The sequence below is a fragment of the Heterodontus francisci genome, chromosome 34, assembly GCF_036365525.1.
Source record: "Heterodontus francisci isolate sHetFra1 chromosome 34, sHetFra1.hap1, whole genome shotgun sequence".
Taxonomy (NCBI): Eukaryota; Metazoa; Chordata; class Chondrichthyes; order Heterodontiformes; family Heterodontidae; genus Heterodontus; species Heterodontus francisci.
Window position 1 is genome coordinate 45,675,974 of NC_090404.1, and position 16,878 is coordinate 45,692,851.

A 16,878-nucleotide genomic window follows, 5' to 3' on the forward strand; every position below is an offset into this window, starting at 1 on the left:
CTAACCCACCCTTCTACACCCTCTTCCAGGTCATTTATAAAAATGACAAACAGCAGTGGCCCCAAAACAGATCCTTGCGGTACACCACTAGTAACTAAACTCCAGGATGAACATTTGCCATCAACCACCACCCTCTGTCTTCTTTCAGCTAGCCAATTTCTGATCCAATGCTCTAAATCACCTTCAACCCCCATACTTCCGTATTTTCTGCAATAGCCTACCGTGGGGAACCTTATCAAACGCCTTACTGAAATCCATATGCACCACATCCACTGCTTTACCCTCATCCACCTGTTTGGTCACCTTCTCGAAAAACTCAATAAGGTTTGTGAGGCACGACCTACCCTTCACAAAACCGTGCTGACTATCGCTAATGAACTTATTCTTTTCAAGCTGATTATAAATCCTGTCTCTTCTAACCTTTTCCAACATTTTACCCACAACCGAATTAAGGCTCACAGGTCTATAATTACCAGGGCTGTCTCTACTCCCCTTCTTGAACAAGGGGACAACATTTGCTATCCTCCAGTCTTCCAGCACTATTCCTGTCGACAATGACGACATAAAGATCAAGGACAAAGGCTCTGAAATCTCCTCCCTGGCTTCCCAGTGAATCCTAGGATAAAGCCCATCTGGCCCAGGGGACTTATCTATTTTCACACTTTCCAAAATTGCTAACACCTCCTCCTTGTGAACCTCAATCCCATCTAGCCTAGTCGCCTGAATCTCAGTATTCTCCTCGACAACATTTTCTTTCTCTACTGTAAATACTGACGAAAAATATTCATTTAACGCTTCCCCTATCTCCTCTGATTCCACACACAACTTCCCAGTACTATCCTTGATTGGCCCTAATCCAACTCTAGTCATTCTTTTATTCCTGATATACCTATAGAAAGCCTTAGGGTTTTCCTTGATCCTATCCGCCAATGACTTCTCGTGTCCTCTCCTTGCTCTTCTTAGCTCTCCCTTTAGATCCTTCCTGGCTAGCTTGTAACTCTCAAGCGCCCTAACTGAACCTTCACGTCTCATCCTAACATAAGCCTTCTTCTTCCTTTTGACAAGCGCTTCAACTTCTTTAGTAAACCACGGCTCCCTCGCTCGACAATTTCCTCCCTGCCTGATAGGTACATACTTATCAAGGACACGCAGTAGCTGCTCCTTGAATAAGCTCCACATTTCGATTGTGCCCATCCCCTGCAGTTTCCTTCCCCATCCTACACATCCTAAATCTTGCCTAATTGCATCATAATTTCCTTTCCCCCAGCTATAATTCTTGCCCTGCGGTATATACCTGTCCCTGCCCATCGCGAAGGTAAACCTAACCGAATTGTGATCACTATCACCAAAGTGCTCACCTACATCTAAATCTAACACCTGGCCGGGTTCATTACCCAGTACCAATTCCAATGTGGCATCGCCCCTGGTTGGCCTGTCTCCATACTGTGTCAGAAAACCCTCCTGCACACACTGGACAAAAACTGACCCATCTAAAGTACTCGAACTATAGTATTTCCAGTCAATATTTGGAAAGTTAAAGTCCCCCATAACAACTACCCTGTTACTCTCGCCCCTGTCGAGAATCATCTTCGCTATCCTTTCCTCTACATCTCTGGAACTATTCGGAGGTCTATAGAAGACTCCCAACAGGGTGACCTCTCCTCTCCTGTTTCTAACCTCGGCCCATACTACCTCAGTAGACGAGTCCTCAAACGTCCTTTCTGCCGCTGTAATACTCTCCTTGATTAACAATGCCACACCACCCCCCCCCTCTTTTACCCTCTTCTCTGTTCTTACTGAAACATCTAAATCCCGGAACCTGCAACATCCATTCCTGCCCCTGCTCTACCCATGTCTCCGAAATGGCCACTACATCGAGATCCCAGGTACCAACCCATGCTGCAAGCTCACCCACCTTATTCCGGATGCTCCTGGCGTTGAAGTAGACACACTTTAAACCAAGTTCCTGCTTGCCAGTGGCCTCTTGCGTCCTTGTAACCTTATCCCTGACCTCAGTACTCTCAACATCCTGTACACTGGAATTACAATTTAGGTTCCCATTCCCCTGCTGAATTAGTTTAAACCCCCCCGAAGAGCACTAGCAAATCTCCCCCCCAGGATATTGGTACCCCTCTGGTTCAGGTGAAGACCATCCTGTTTGTAGAGGTCCCACCTACCCCAGAAAGAGCCCCGATTATCCAGGAAACCACAACCCTCCCTCCTACACCATCCCTGCAGCCACGTGTTCAACTCCTCTCTCTCCCTCTTCCTCGCTTCGCTATCTTTATCTTGCCCACCAGTGTTTCTTCATGTCCCCTCTTCGCTCTCCTAATTACTTTTATAACTGCCACCTTACACTTTTAATACTTCTCTAGTGCCTCCGCTATTTTCAGCGCTTGGTATCTGCCATAAACCTCCTTTTTTCCTGATCCAATCCTCTATATCCCTTGACATCCAGGGTTCCCTGAACCTGTTAGTCCTACCTTTCACCTTAACGGGCACATGTTGGCTCTGAACTCTCACAATTTCCTCTCTGAATGACTCCCACTGGTCTGATGTAAACTTTGCGATAAGTAGCTGCTCCCAGTGCACATTGGCCAGATCATGTTTTATCATATTGAAATCAGCCTTCCTCCAATTCAGGACCTTTATTTCTTGTCCATCTTTGTCCTTTTCCATAACTACCTTAAATCTTACAGATTTATGGTCACTATCCCCGAAATGCTCCCCCACTAACACTTCTACCACTTGACCGGTTTCATTGCCCAGGATTAGGTCCAGTACTGCCCCTTCTCTTGTAGGACTTTCTACATACTGGCAAGTACTACATACAAACACCAAGAACGGCAACGAGAGAGACAGGCGAATCCCTGACCATCGACTGCAATTCATAAATAGCTGCTCTTCTCAGTCACTTTTCTCCATTTTGGTTCGTTCTGAAGCATACTGTTGTGCTATGCATACCTTCCATCACTGCCTTTGTCGATAAACTTGCAAGCTTGCAATGACTGAATGTTAGACGTGAGGATTCCAAAAATCTAAGGATTAGCAGCAGCGATTCTTTTGAACGGAAGTAGGCATTGGATTGTAATCAAAAATTTGTAGGTGAAACAATAAGCTTACAATAGGAAGTCTTCAAAGATGAGATGTTTTGGCTATAGGGTAGGTGCATTTCCATGAGAGGGAAGGGAAGAGCATCCAAAGCTAGAGCTTCATGAAAGCTTAAAGCCATAGAGGTTAAAGTGATACAAAACTGGAAGCTTATGATAATTCAGTAGAAAAGCTGGCTGAGTATAGGAAGTGCAGGAGAGAACTGAAAAAGGGAATAGAGGTGAACAGAAAGAGTATCAAATTAACAGCTAAAATAAAAGAGAACTCAAAAGCCTTTTATAAAGTTATAAGTTGTAAAATGATAGTTTAATGAAAGGTGGAACTGAGTAGGGACCAAAACATATATTTTTGTGGAATTAGAGAGCATGGCTGAGTTGCTAAACAAATAATTGCCATTTGTCTTCACTAAAAACGAGGATGCTGCCAATGTCACTGCAAATATGGAGGTAGCAAGGAATATAGGTTAAAATAGATAATGATGTGGTAATTAAAAGGTCGATAAAGCGTCAAGTAAAAAGTCAGCTGGATGGACGGAATGCATCCGAACTTGCTAAGGGAAGTAAGGGTGGAAATAGATGAAGTTTTGACCACAATATTCCAATCCTCCTCAGATATTGGAGTGGTCCCACAGGACGGGAGCATCTCAAATGTTAGACCTTTGTCCAAAAAGTGGAGTGTGATAAACTCGACCACTACAGTCAGTCAGCCTAACGTTGGTGATAGGCAAGTTGTTAGAGGCAATAATGTGAAGCAAAATAAATTGGCATTTTCGAAAATGAGGGTTAATAATTGGCAGCATCTCAGATTTGTTAAAGATAAATTGTGTTTAGCTAATTTGGTTCAGTTCCTTGATGGAATAATGGAAAGAGTTGAGGGTAGTGTAAATGATGCTGATGTCAATTGAAATTCAAATGGCGTTTGATAAAGTGCCACATAATGGACTTGGTAGCAAATTTTAAGTCCACCATCTTAAAGGGGCAGTGGCTGCGTGGATACCAGATTAGGCAAGAAGCAAAAAGCGGGGAGTAGTGGTACACAATTATCTTTCAAATTGGAAACAAGCATACAGTGATGCCAGCTAGCATTATTAATATTACTGTTCTTTTGGATATAAATAAATGACCTGGACTCGGAGATACAGGGCTAATTTCAGAGCTTGGAGATGACATAAAGCGTGCAAATGCAGTAAATAGCGAAGAAAACATAGACTGATTGTTCAAGTAGGTAGACACATGGCCTGTACAAGTAAATGCAGAGACGTGTTAAGTGGTGCATTTCAGTAGAAGGAATGAGGAGAGACAATATAAACTAAATGATACAATTTTAAGAGGGGGTGGGGGGGGGGGGGGTGTAGGAACACCCTGGGACTGCACGTATACAAATATCTGAAGATGGGATGCTAAGTTGAGAAGACCGTTTAAAAAATAAGCATACAAGATCCTTGGATTTATCATCAGAGATAGAGATTGCAAATGCATGTAAATTATTCTAGATCTTAAAAATCACTGGCTAGGCCCCAACTAGAATTATGTGACTATTTTATGAACCGCACTGACGGAAGGAAGTTAAACCCTTAGGAAGGGTACAGAGGAAATTTACAATAATGGTACCAGTGATGGTGGATCTTACTTACGAGGGGGTTTTAAAGAAACTGGAATTGTTCCTTTCGGAGCAGTGCATGATAGGCAAGAGTTAATAGAGGTGCTAAAAATCACAAAGTGTTTTGAAAGAGTAATTAAGGAGAAACTGTTTTCAATGGCAGAGACGTCAGTAATAAGTGGAAAAGAGTGAAAAAAACAAGAACTGGAGGAGAGATGGGGAGCATTTTATGCATTAAGTTGGTACGATCTGAAATGCACTGCCTGAGAGCCTGGTGGAAGCTGATTCAATTGTAACTTGCAAAGGTAAATTGGATAAAAACGTAAAGGGAGAAAATTGCAGAGCTGTGGAGGAAAAGCAGGGAGTAGGACTCATTGGATAGTTCCTTCAAAGAGCCATGGAATGATCTCCTTCTGTGTTGTATCATTTATGATTTCTTCGCTATTTACTGCATTTGCACGCTTTATGTCATCTCCTAACTCTGAAATTAGCCCTGTATCTCCGAGTCCAGGTCATAATCTATGATTTCAGATGCTCTAAATTTTTATTGTTGCTTCTTATCTGGCTGCCAATGGTGGGACGATGAAAATCAGAGATGTGCGAGGGGCCAGGATTGAAGAGAGAACAGTGATCTCGGAAGGTTTTAAGGTTGGAGAAGGTTTCAGAGACAAGCAGGAACGAGGTCGTAGGGGGATTTGACCACAAGGATGAGAATTTTAAATTCGACGTGTTGTACAACTGGAAATAAATGTAGGTCAGCAAACACAGGGGTGATGCATGAACAGGACTTGGTGCGAGTTAGGATCCAGACAGCAGAGCTAAATTTCGCGGAGGATTTCGCAGTGGGAGGCCAGCCTGGAGAGATTGTATTCAGCAAGGCCTCAGATAACAAGAGCATGAATTGGGGCTTCAGCAGAAGATGGGGTGAGACAGGAGCTGTTACAGTGGTAGATGTAAAAGGCCTAAGTGATGATAAGGATACGGGGTCAGAAACTCATCACAGGATCAAATCTGTTGCCCAGGTTAGGAACAGTCTGGTTCCACCTCAGACAGTGACGTCAGAGAGATGAAGTCAATTAGGGAAGAAGTGAAATTTAGGCACATTTCATGAGAACAAACTATAACAGACATAACATTATGAGGATTTGTTATAACTTAAATGGAAAGAAGGCTATTTGGATTGGTCCATAAACAGGGGGCATAATTTTAACATTATCAGGCAAAGAATGAAGGACGAGATTAGCAGAGTTATTTTATTATGGAGAAAGTTGTTTGGACATGGAATGCCTGGCCAGAAGTTGATGATGTTAACAGAATCAGCGATTTCGTTTAAAAGGAGGCAGAGAAATATTTGAAGAACAAAATATACAGAAAGCACAGGGCAAGAGAACCTAAGGGTAACATTTGTGCTGCAACACTCGTTTGTGGGAACTGGAAGCATATGGCGAAACTGTGCACTTCCAACCTCTCGCCCTCCAGCCATAATGGTGAATAGATAAAGAATCACGGGTGGAAGACGGGAAATTGCTACATGTGCGTTCCCAGCCTCCACCACCAGAGGGCGCAGCGGGGTTTCTACGACGAAGTGGTTAATCTTGCTTTTGCAAAGAACCAGCACTGGCGCCGTGAATTGAATTAATCTTCTGTGTTATAAACGCTAGGATTCTTTCAGTCTCTCAACTAACATTACCAAAACCTCAGTGCTTTCTCTGATCTCTGAAGTCTGATGTACAAACTCGCCACTCCTATAAATCCAAAATTCACTTTCTTTTGGAAACGTCTGCTTCAAAACATTTCCCGGTAAAGTTCCAAAATCAAACTGTTCCATAAGCAGGAAAATGAATGCATATTATCGGTAACAAACAGCAACAACAACTTATATTTAGATAGTTCTTTTTAGTGTAATAAAGCGTCCAAGGCACGTCACAAAAACGTTAAAAAACAAAATTTGACAGCGATCCACATTGCATGGCCAAAAGCTTGGTCAAGGAGGAAGGATTTTAGAAGTGTCTGGAAGGAATAAAGAGAGGCAAAGAGGCAGAGAGGATTCGGAAGGAATTCCAGAGCTTATGGTCGAGGCAGCTGAAGGCATGGCCACCAATTGTGGAACAATTAAAATCAGCGATGCTGAAGATGCCAGAAGCAGATGAACGCAGGTATCTCGGAGAGTAGAGGGGTTGGAGAAGATTAAACAGATAGGGATGGGCGAGTCCATGAGGGATCTGAAGACAGTGATGAAGATTTTAAAGTCAAAGCTTTGGTTGATCGAGTCATAATGTAGGTCAGTCAGCCTGCACAATGATAAGGTGTCATAGAGTCATAGAGTTATATAGCACAGAAACAGGCCCTTCGGCCCATCGTGTCTGTGCCGGTCATCAAGCAACTAACTATTCTAATCCCATTTTCCAGCACTTGACCCGTAGCCTTGTATGCTATGGCGTTTCAAGTGCTCATCAAAACACTTCTTAAATGTTGTGAGGGTTCATGCCTCTACCACCTCTTCAGGCAGTGCGTTCCAGATTCCAACCATCCTCTGGGTGAATTTTCTTTCCTCAAATCCCCTCTAAACCTCCTGCCCCGACCTTAAATTTATGCCCCCTGGGTATTGACCCCTCCGCTAAGGGAAAAAGTTTCTTCCTACCTAATCTATCAATTTCCCTCATAATTTTGTATATCTCAATCATATCTCCCCTCATCCTTCTCTGCTCTAAGGAAAACAACCCTAGCCTTTTTAGTCTCACTTCATAGCTGAAATGCTCCAGCCCAGGCAACACCTTGGCGAATCTCCTCTGCACTTACTCCAGTGCAATCACATCCTTCCTATAGTGTGGTGCACAGAACTGTACACAGTACTCCAGCTGTGGCCTAACTAGCGTTTTATACAGCTGTGAACGAGACTTGGCGTGATTAAGAAACGGTCAGCAGAGTTTTGGATGATCTCAGTTTTAGGGAGATTGGGCAAAAGTGCATTGCAGTAGTCGAGTCTCTAACACAACAAAGGTGTAAATGACGTTTTCAGCAGCAGATGAGCTGAGGCAGGGGCATGAAGGTGGAAATAGTCGGTTTTACTGGTGGGGAGTATGGACATGTGGCCAGAAGCTCATTTCCTGGTCAAATATGACACTAAAGTGGCAAACAGCTTCGTTTACCTTCAGACAGTTGCCAGGGAGAGAATTTGATTCAGGAGCTAGGGAATGGACTTTATAACAGGAACTGAAGACAATGGCTTCTGTCTTCCCAATATTTAGTTGGAGTAAATTTCTGCTCATCAATTACTGGTTGTTGAACTAACAATCTGACAATTTAGAGACAGCAGAAGAGTCAAGAGATGTGGTGGTGAGGTAGAGCTGGGAGCCGTTAGCACATATGTGAAAACTATTGTGCTTTCAGATGCTGTTGCCAAAGGGTAGCAAGTAGATAAGAAATACAAGGAGGAATAGGTGAAATAATAATAGATATACGTCTAATATCTGACCACCACTACATGCCACGTCGAGAGTTAAGATGTTTTTACCCCAACGCATTGATCATTCTTTATTCAGAAATTATCACGCGATAGAAACATTATTTGAACGTTCGTTCAATATCTAAACTCCATTCTCCCAAAACTCCCACTGTGATATCCTACATTTCTTTCCAATTTCAATTGCCACAGCCATACACCAACTACAAATGACAATATGATAAGCACGGAGTCATTGGGAAAGTCGCAATGGCACCTGGAAACCTTCTTTCTCAGACTGGAGTCTTGGACTTGTCCTATCCCATAAAACGTCTCCACAAGCAAGCAATCCCTATATAACACAACTCATAGAACAGCAATATTTTGTGATCTTGAATGTGAATGTATCAGTGATATTTCAGAAGCAGTTGTTTTTTTTAAGTAATCTCTTGTATGCCATCTGCACTTTGCACAGACAGTGGTTGCGAGCCAATCATATTATCTTAAGAATCAATAGATGGCCTCTAATTTTGAAAATATTTCAAAGCAATGCTAAGGAAAATAAAACAAACGAAAATTAACTTGAGACCATGATTTCAATAAATAAATGAAGACTTGAATTTCTATCGCATCGTTCACAATCTCACTGCATCCAAAACGTTTTTCGAAGAGTAGTCACTTTTGAAATGTATGAAAGGCGGCAGCTAATTTGCACACAGCAAGATCCCACAAATGGAAATGTGATAATGATGAGATCATCTGTTTCTGATGTTGGTTGAAGGATAAATACAGGCTGGGACATGAGGGAAATGGTCTTTTCATAATTATAGAAGGGAGTAAAACATATTTTGCAATTTTAGGACTTGCTCCACCAACCATCAATCTGTTCTATTCTGGAACTGATGAACTGAGAATAAAGGGGTTGGTGCAACTGTTTTGCATCATCAGTGAATACAAACCAGAAAGCATTACAGTGAGCTGGGAGAAGAATGAAAACTCCATACAGTCTTTACCACCACATGCCCAGCTAAAACATCGATCGGAGATTTTAGCTCCACAAGCATCCTTAAAGTGCCCCTGCAGGACTGGAGCAGCGGTTCTGTGTACAGCTGCCAAGTATCCCATTCTGCAACCAACAGTATCCAGCGGAAAGACATTCGATCAAAATCAGGTGAGGAAATGAAACCAATTCAGAAGGTTGCAAGGGTGAAATATGCTCACTTTTTGTATCCGTATTGGATTAGTTGGGATGCTATTGTGACCATTTATCAGTGAGGATTGATCATTCCCGAACTGGCTCAGTGAATGACATCTGTACCAATTCATGGTGAACTGAAATTCTACGGTAAAAATCATTGCAAATATTTCAGCAGTGACGTCTGAGCTCCCTGAAGGTGCTCTTTTAAAGAGAAAGCATAGGCACGATGGACCGAATGGCCTCCTTCTGTGCTGTATCATTCCCTATTTCAGCGGCAATGACTGATCTACTGGATGGTGCTCGCTGCCAGGCAAGCATTTCAAAAGGCACTAAAATGTCTTGACATGAATATCATGTAACGCATCCAGCATAATCTTTTATGATATTGCAAACAATTCATAAAGATTCCCTCACATCCTATTTAATTACTTCACCAAATTAATCCAGGCAAAACGGGACAGAAATACAGAACAAAAGTGTATCTTCAGAAACGAATGGATCAAATTTAACAGTGCAGTTCAGTTACTCATTACATTTGTGAGGATTTATTATATTTATTACAGGGTTCGGTACAAAATTCACTATTCATTATTTAGCTAGTTAGCCTTACATAAGTAGCGAGGAAAATGATAGAGTCTATTATAAAGGATGTGATAAAACCTGGAGAGCATAAAATGGATTGGGGAAAATCAGCATGGGTTTACAAAAGGGAAATCATGCTTAACAAACCGACTGCAGTTATTTTGCGGATGGAACTAGTAGAATAGATAAGGGAGAACCAGTGGATGTGGTGTATTTTGATTTTCAGAAGGCTTTTGGTAAGGTCCCGCATAAGAGGTTAGTGTGCAAAATTAAAGCACATGGGATTGGGGGTAACATAATGGCATGGATTGAGAATTGGTTGACAGACAGGAAACAGAGAGTCGGAATAAACAGGTCTTTTTCCAGGTGGCAGGCAGTGACTAGTGCGGTACCACAGGGATCAGTGCTTGGGCCCCAGCTTTTCACAATATAACTTGGGTGGGGGAACTAAATTTAACATTTCCAAGTTTGCAGACGACACAAAGCCAGGCTGCAGGGTGGGGGTGGGGGAATGTGTGCTCTGAGGAGGATGCAAAGAGACTCCAATGTGATTTGGACAAGTTGGGTGAGTGAACAAATGCGTGACAGGTGCAGTATAACGTAGATAAATGTGAGGTTATCCACTTTGGTTGTAAGAACAGAATGACAGATTATTATCTGAATGGTAATTGATTTGGAAAGAGGGAGGTGCAACGAGATCTGCGTGTCCCTGCACACCAGTCGTTGAAAGCAAGCAACTTAGAAGGCGAATGGTATGTTACCATGGAGAGATACAGCACTGAAACAGGCCCTTCGGCCCACCGAGTCTATGCCAACCAAAAACCACCCATTGATACTAATCCTACATTAATCCCATATCCCCGACCACATCTCCACCATTCTCCACCATTCTCCCACCACCGACCTACACTAGGGGCAATTTACAATGGCCAATTTACCTATTAACCTGCAAGTCTTTGGCTGTGGGCTGCACCCGACAGAAACCCACACAGTCAGAGGGAGAACTTGCAAACTCCACACAGGCAGGACCACGAACCGAACACGGGTCACTGGAGCTGTGAGGCTGCTGTGCTAACCACTGCACCACTGTGCCGCGCTTTTTGGCATTGCGGCCTTCATTGCAAGAAAATTTGACTACAGGAGCAAGGATGTCTTACTGCAGTTATACAGGGCCTTGGTGAAGCCACATCTGGCGTATTGTGTGCAGTTTTGGTCTCCTTATCGGAGGAAAGATGTTCTTGCCATGGGAAGAGTGCAAAGAAGATTTATTAGGCTGATTCCTGGGATGCCAGGATTGAAGTATGAGGAGAGATTGGGTCGACTAGGCTTATATTCACTAGAGTTTAGAAGAATGAGAGGATATTTCATAGAAACCTATAAAATTCTGACAGGACTAGACAGGCTAGATGCAGGGAGGATGTTCCCGATTGCTGGGGAGTCCAGAACCAATGGTCACAGTCCTAGGATATGGGGTATGCCATTTAGAACCGAGATAAGGAGAAGTTTCTTCACTCAGAGGGTGGTGAACCTGTGGAATTATCTACCACAGAAGGCAGTGGAGGCCAAGTCATTAAATATATTCAAAACAGAGATAGATATATATCTTAATGCCACAGGGATCAAGGGATATGGGGAGAAATCGGGCACAGGGTACTGAATTAGACGATCAGCCAAGGTCTTTGTTGAATGGTGGAGCAGGACCGCAGGGCCGAATGGCCTACTCCTGTTCCTATTTCAATGTTTCTATATTTCTAAAATTGCCTACATGAAATGAAATAGTTGAGAGCGGGATAGAGAATGTAAGAACGGTGAGTGAGAGAGGGATAGACTTTGAGAGAGAGCTGTCACTAAATTAAAGAGACAGATATGATCAGAAAACCAATAGAAAACAACAAACTGTTCTTTCTTTTATAGATTTTCTTTAAAACGAGATAGGCCAGAGATATATGACTAATTGTACAACAATTCTAGGGAGCCATCAAGCATGATCTGCCCATTTGATTTGTCTATCTCTCTCTCTTTCTCGCTCTCTCCATCTCCGTCAGCTTCTCTCTCTGTGTCTGTCACTCTACCACTTTACAACCGGCTATCTCTCTCTCCCCCTTTGTTTCTATGTATCTGTATGTCTGTTTTTATCTCTGCTGGTGTCCGTCTCTCTGGCTCCCTTTATCGCTCTCTCTCCCCCCTTCTCTATCTCTCTGCCTCTCATTCTTTCTCTGTTTGTCTCTCCATCCTACTCTCTTTGCTGGTGCCTCTCTGTCTGCTGCTCTGTCCCTGCCTGTTTCGTTCCATCAAGTTCTCTCTCCTTTGGCCTGTTTCTGTTTCTCATTATCACTCTGTTGCTCTCTATTCTTCTTTTTATGTCCCTTTCTATCCAGCTCTCTTTTTGTCTCTCTCCCTGTCATTCAGTTTAATTACATTTTTCAAATTTGTGATTCAACTTAACCTGCGTGAAAACAACAGAATTATGTTTTAAATTCAATAGTAATCAGTGAAAGATATGCTCATATCTTGCCCAGCTATCAGTTGTCACTGAAATTACATTCTTCCGAAACAAATGGATTTATCAACATTGAAGCCTGGTCTGGAGGGCATTAGCTATGAGGAGAGGTTGGATAAACTCGGATTGTTTTCACTGGATCGACGGAGGTGGAGGGGCGACATGATAGAGGTTTACAAAGTTATCAGTGGAATGGACAGAGTGGATTGTCAGAAGCTTTTATCCAGGGTGGAAGAGTCAGTTACTAGGGCACATATGTTTAAGGTGCGAGGGGCAAAGTTTGGAGGGGATGTGCGAAGCAAGTTCTTTACACAGAGGGTGGTGAGTGCCTGGAACTCGCTGCTGGGGAAGGTGGTGGAAGCAGGTATGAGAGCGACGTTTAAGAGGCATCTTGACAAATACATGAATAGGATTGGAATAGAGGGATAGGGCCCCCAGAAATGCAGAAGGTTTTAGTTTCGACAGGCATCAGATCAGCGCAGCATGAGAACGGGAACAATTTGTCCCAATTAAATCCCAGTCAGTGGAATTCCTGATCTGTGGAATAAATGATTGGAAATATTATTAGCACAATAATAGCCCCACCACCTCCGTGTGAAGGATGAAGAAGCAATAAACTTCCCTGGATCTGGGGTTGGATACCATTTCCTGCTGAGTTCGTTGATTTCACCTGATGGCGTTCGGAGCCTGAAATTGGTCTTAGTGTCCCTAAATTCACGAAACAGCAATAGTGCATGGTTCTGTTCCTGATCTATGATAAGTGCATGTGTGCTATTTGTGGGAAAAACAAGAGAGGACTTGGCTGCAATATCCTCACGGCAAAACAACCTGCTCTTATTTACTGTGTTTCACGCCTTATGAACAATAGACCATTGGCTGAGGTACCAGACGAACCAATAGATCCCGTGCAGGAGTGAGTATATGAGAGGATACAATAAGGTAAATACTGCAATCAGACACAATCATAAACATTAAAAACCGAGCCTCTAGGATTGGTGAGCACCATTGCACTGTAATAGTCAGCTATGCACACTATAAACGTCTTATGTTCTGCCACCAGACTCCATTGAGTTAACAAATCCCAACAGGTGGCTTTTTTGAAAGATAGAATCGCCTAGGCACATCCGGGTTTCTGAGCAGAAACCCGTTGTTTCCTGTTACGTAGGATTTCATAGAATATACGGCGTAGTAACAGGCCATTCGGCCCAATAAGTCCATGTGGGCGTTTATGCTACACTCAAGCCTCCTCCCATATTTCTTCATCTAACTCGGAGAGCACAATGCTCTGTTGCTATCTCGTTCATATGTTTACCCTCCATCTAAATAAATTTATACTATTCGTTTCAACCACTCCTTGTGGCAGACAGTTCCCCGTTTTCATCTCTCTCTACGTAAAGAATCTTGTTCCGAATGCCCTATTTAATTTCTTGTTGACGACCTTATGTTGATGGCCACTAGCTTTGCTCTTCTCCAAGTTGAAAAATTCTCTTTGTGTCTACTCTACCAAAATATTTCTTAATTTTTAAAACCTCTATTAGGTTACCCCTCAGCCTTCTCTTTTCAGGAGAAAAGAGACCTCGCCAGTTTATCCTCTCCTGAAAGGATTGCCCTCGTATTCATGGTATCATCCTTGTAAATAATTTTTGAGCCTTCTCCGATTCCTCTGTATCATTTTTGTTATAATATGGCAACTAGATTTTATGCAGTACTCCAGGTTCGAAACATGTTTAGCATTTACCTATGAACTCCTTTATCTTTCAATTCTATCTCAATAGAAATATACCCTAGTGATTGATTAGCTTTTGTATGGTTTTAGTTTTAGAGCACTGGAACAGGCCCTTCGGCTCACCGAGTCTGTGCCGACCATCAACCGCCCATTTATACTAATCCTACAATAATTCCATAATCCTACCATATCCCCACCTGTCCCTATCACCTACCTATACTAGGGGCAATTTATAATGGCCAATTTACCTATCAACCTGCAAGTCTTTTGGCATGTGGGAAGAAAACATAGCATCCGGAAGAAGCCCACGCAGACGCAGGGGGAACTTGCAAACTTCACACAGGCAGCACCCAGAATTGAACCCGGGTCGCTGGAGCTATGAGACTGCGGTGCAAACCACTGCACCACTGTGCCACGCACACTTCATTGACCTGTGCTTCTACTTTTAATGATTTATTCATTTGTACTCCCAGATCCATTCGCTCCTCTTCCACATTTATATTCTTATTTTCTAGGTAATATGTACCCATTTAACTTTATTGGCACAAGGCATTACTTTGCATTTGACTATGTTAATATAATTGGCCAATTATATTCCCATTCGGCAAGTTTCTTCATATCTTCTTGCAATTTGTTTCATTCCTCCTCAACATTGACTATTCTCCGAAATTTGATGTAATTCGCAAATTTAGAAATTGGGTTTCTGATTTTAACATCCGAATCATTAGTGGTCCTCCAATCTGAGGAAGTCAGGTGGAATTCGATGTGTTTGCACCTCTGCTGAGGGCAGGTCTGGACGGGGCTCTGATGTTGTTGCTGTAGGATAGGCTGTTGGCATTCATTCTTTGTAATGATCAACTCAGAATGTTCAATCATGAGCGAGACTCAAGGCAACCTTTTTCAGCGGAGCGTGTACTGGAGTAACAATGACAGTAGACATTTATAAAGCACTTCACAGAGCTGAAAATACATGGATAGGAAATGAATCGAAAGTTGCCTGTTTTCTTTGTTTTAGAAAGACGAGGAGACGATTTGAGTGTTGAAAACAGCCCAATTCTGACACATGAAATTTCTTCTTGTGGTTGTCTCAAAATACCTCAGTGTTGAAACTCAGTTTGCTGTTTAAACTTATGGAGATAATTCATTTTATTACAATCAGTCATGTAGCATTCTCATTTCTTCTTGCCTTCCTCACATTTCTTTTTGCTGCCAAAAACTTTAACCTTGGGAAATAAGAGCACTCTTGTAACATACACCGTGAAATATGCTTCACTCATTTTATGAAGAGATGGTAACTTAATGGGATGAAATCAGGGATCTCAGTGAGTCGACAAATACATGTTTACATCTGCCAATTTGGAAGGAGAGCTAATGGAAATGATTATAATCCAGCAGCAGTTTGCACAACGCTCCCCTCTGAAACATCGTTGAGAGAAATGAACCAATTTTACTGTAGATTTAAAAAGTAGCAATGTTGGACATGCACAATGAATAAGTAACTTTGACCCCTTGTAGAGATACTGAGAGTATCAGAGTTTACATCTTCACTGAATATATGAAGGTGGCTTCTATAATTGTTAGATAAATGCTTTTAACTTGCAGTGAAAACAACGAGGGTGAATGTTCATTCTTTTAAGTTGCATGTCATGCATAAATAAAATATGATTCTTGATTCTTATGGTCAGAGCGAGCATTTTACTTTTAAAACGGAAGACGTGTTTTCCAATATCTCTCGGTACTTATCTTAATTTTGTAAAGGTACGGATACTAGAAAAAATCTTCCCACTGTTACTGATATCAATATCAAATACCTCTGGGCCAGGTATATCATCGCAACATTATAGACTTCCTCACTTTACACTCTTCACACAATGGTATATTTAACCTCAACCTTCCAGCAATGGGTCCTTCCTAGACCAGAGTGGTAGTTCTTATGTTTTCCTAAAAATATTGCACTCTCTAAGTGAAGCAGTGAAATTGGTGTCAAATGATGTCGAGCATCTACATGTTGGTTTTGAGGGCATGCTTCTGTTCATTGCTCAGACCGAGACAAGTTCATTTCTACCCAAAGTTTGGGACAGAAAAAGAGGGGAAATTGCGTTACTTTCTTGGAGGTATATTGGAACCTACCGCATTCAGGCCATAGAGCTGCAATTGACCGTCAGCACCTCAGTTAGTCTGATGGGTGAACGTTTGCAACATGAGTGCGTGGACAATTAGTTCCAATTAAATCCAAGTTAGAGAAATTCCCGATCTGTGGAATGCATAATCGGAAATATTATCGAGGACATCGTCCAGAGAAGCCAGAGGATGAAAACAACAAGACCAGAAGGGAGCGGCATCTTATTAGCTAAACAGAAACAATCTGAGAAAAGGCATAACCTACTCCAGTAAGTAGAATTATTTTACATCTCTTGGAGTATGTTGCTGTTGTTGTTACCCGTGAATTCAACCTGACAGCTTGAAATAACCATTCCCCCTTCTTTCCAGATGATTGTCATGAGGCAGACATTTCTGTCAATATATTGAACCCCCTCTTTGAAGAGATTTGGACACAACGAACAGCGGCCATTGTTTGTGAAATCCTTTACAGCGATTTAGAAAACGTCAGCGTGTCCTGGCAAGTGGGTGGGAGTGGGAGAACGGAAGGAATCGAGACTCAGAATCCCAAGTGGAATGGAAGCAAATTCGCCATCGTTAGTAAACTGAAAGTCACCGTA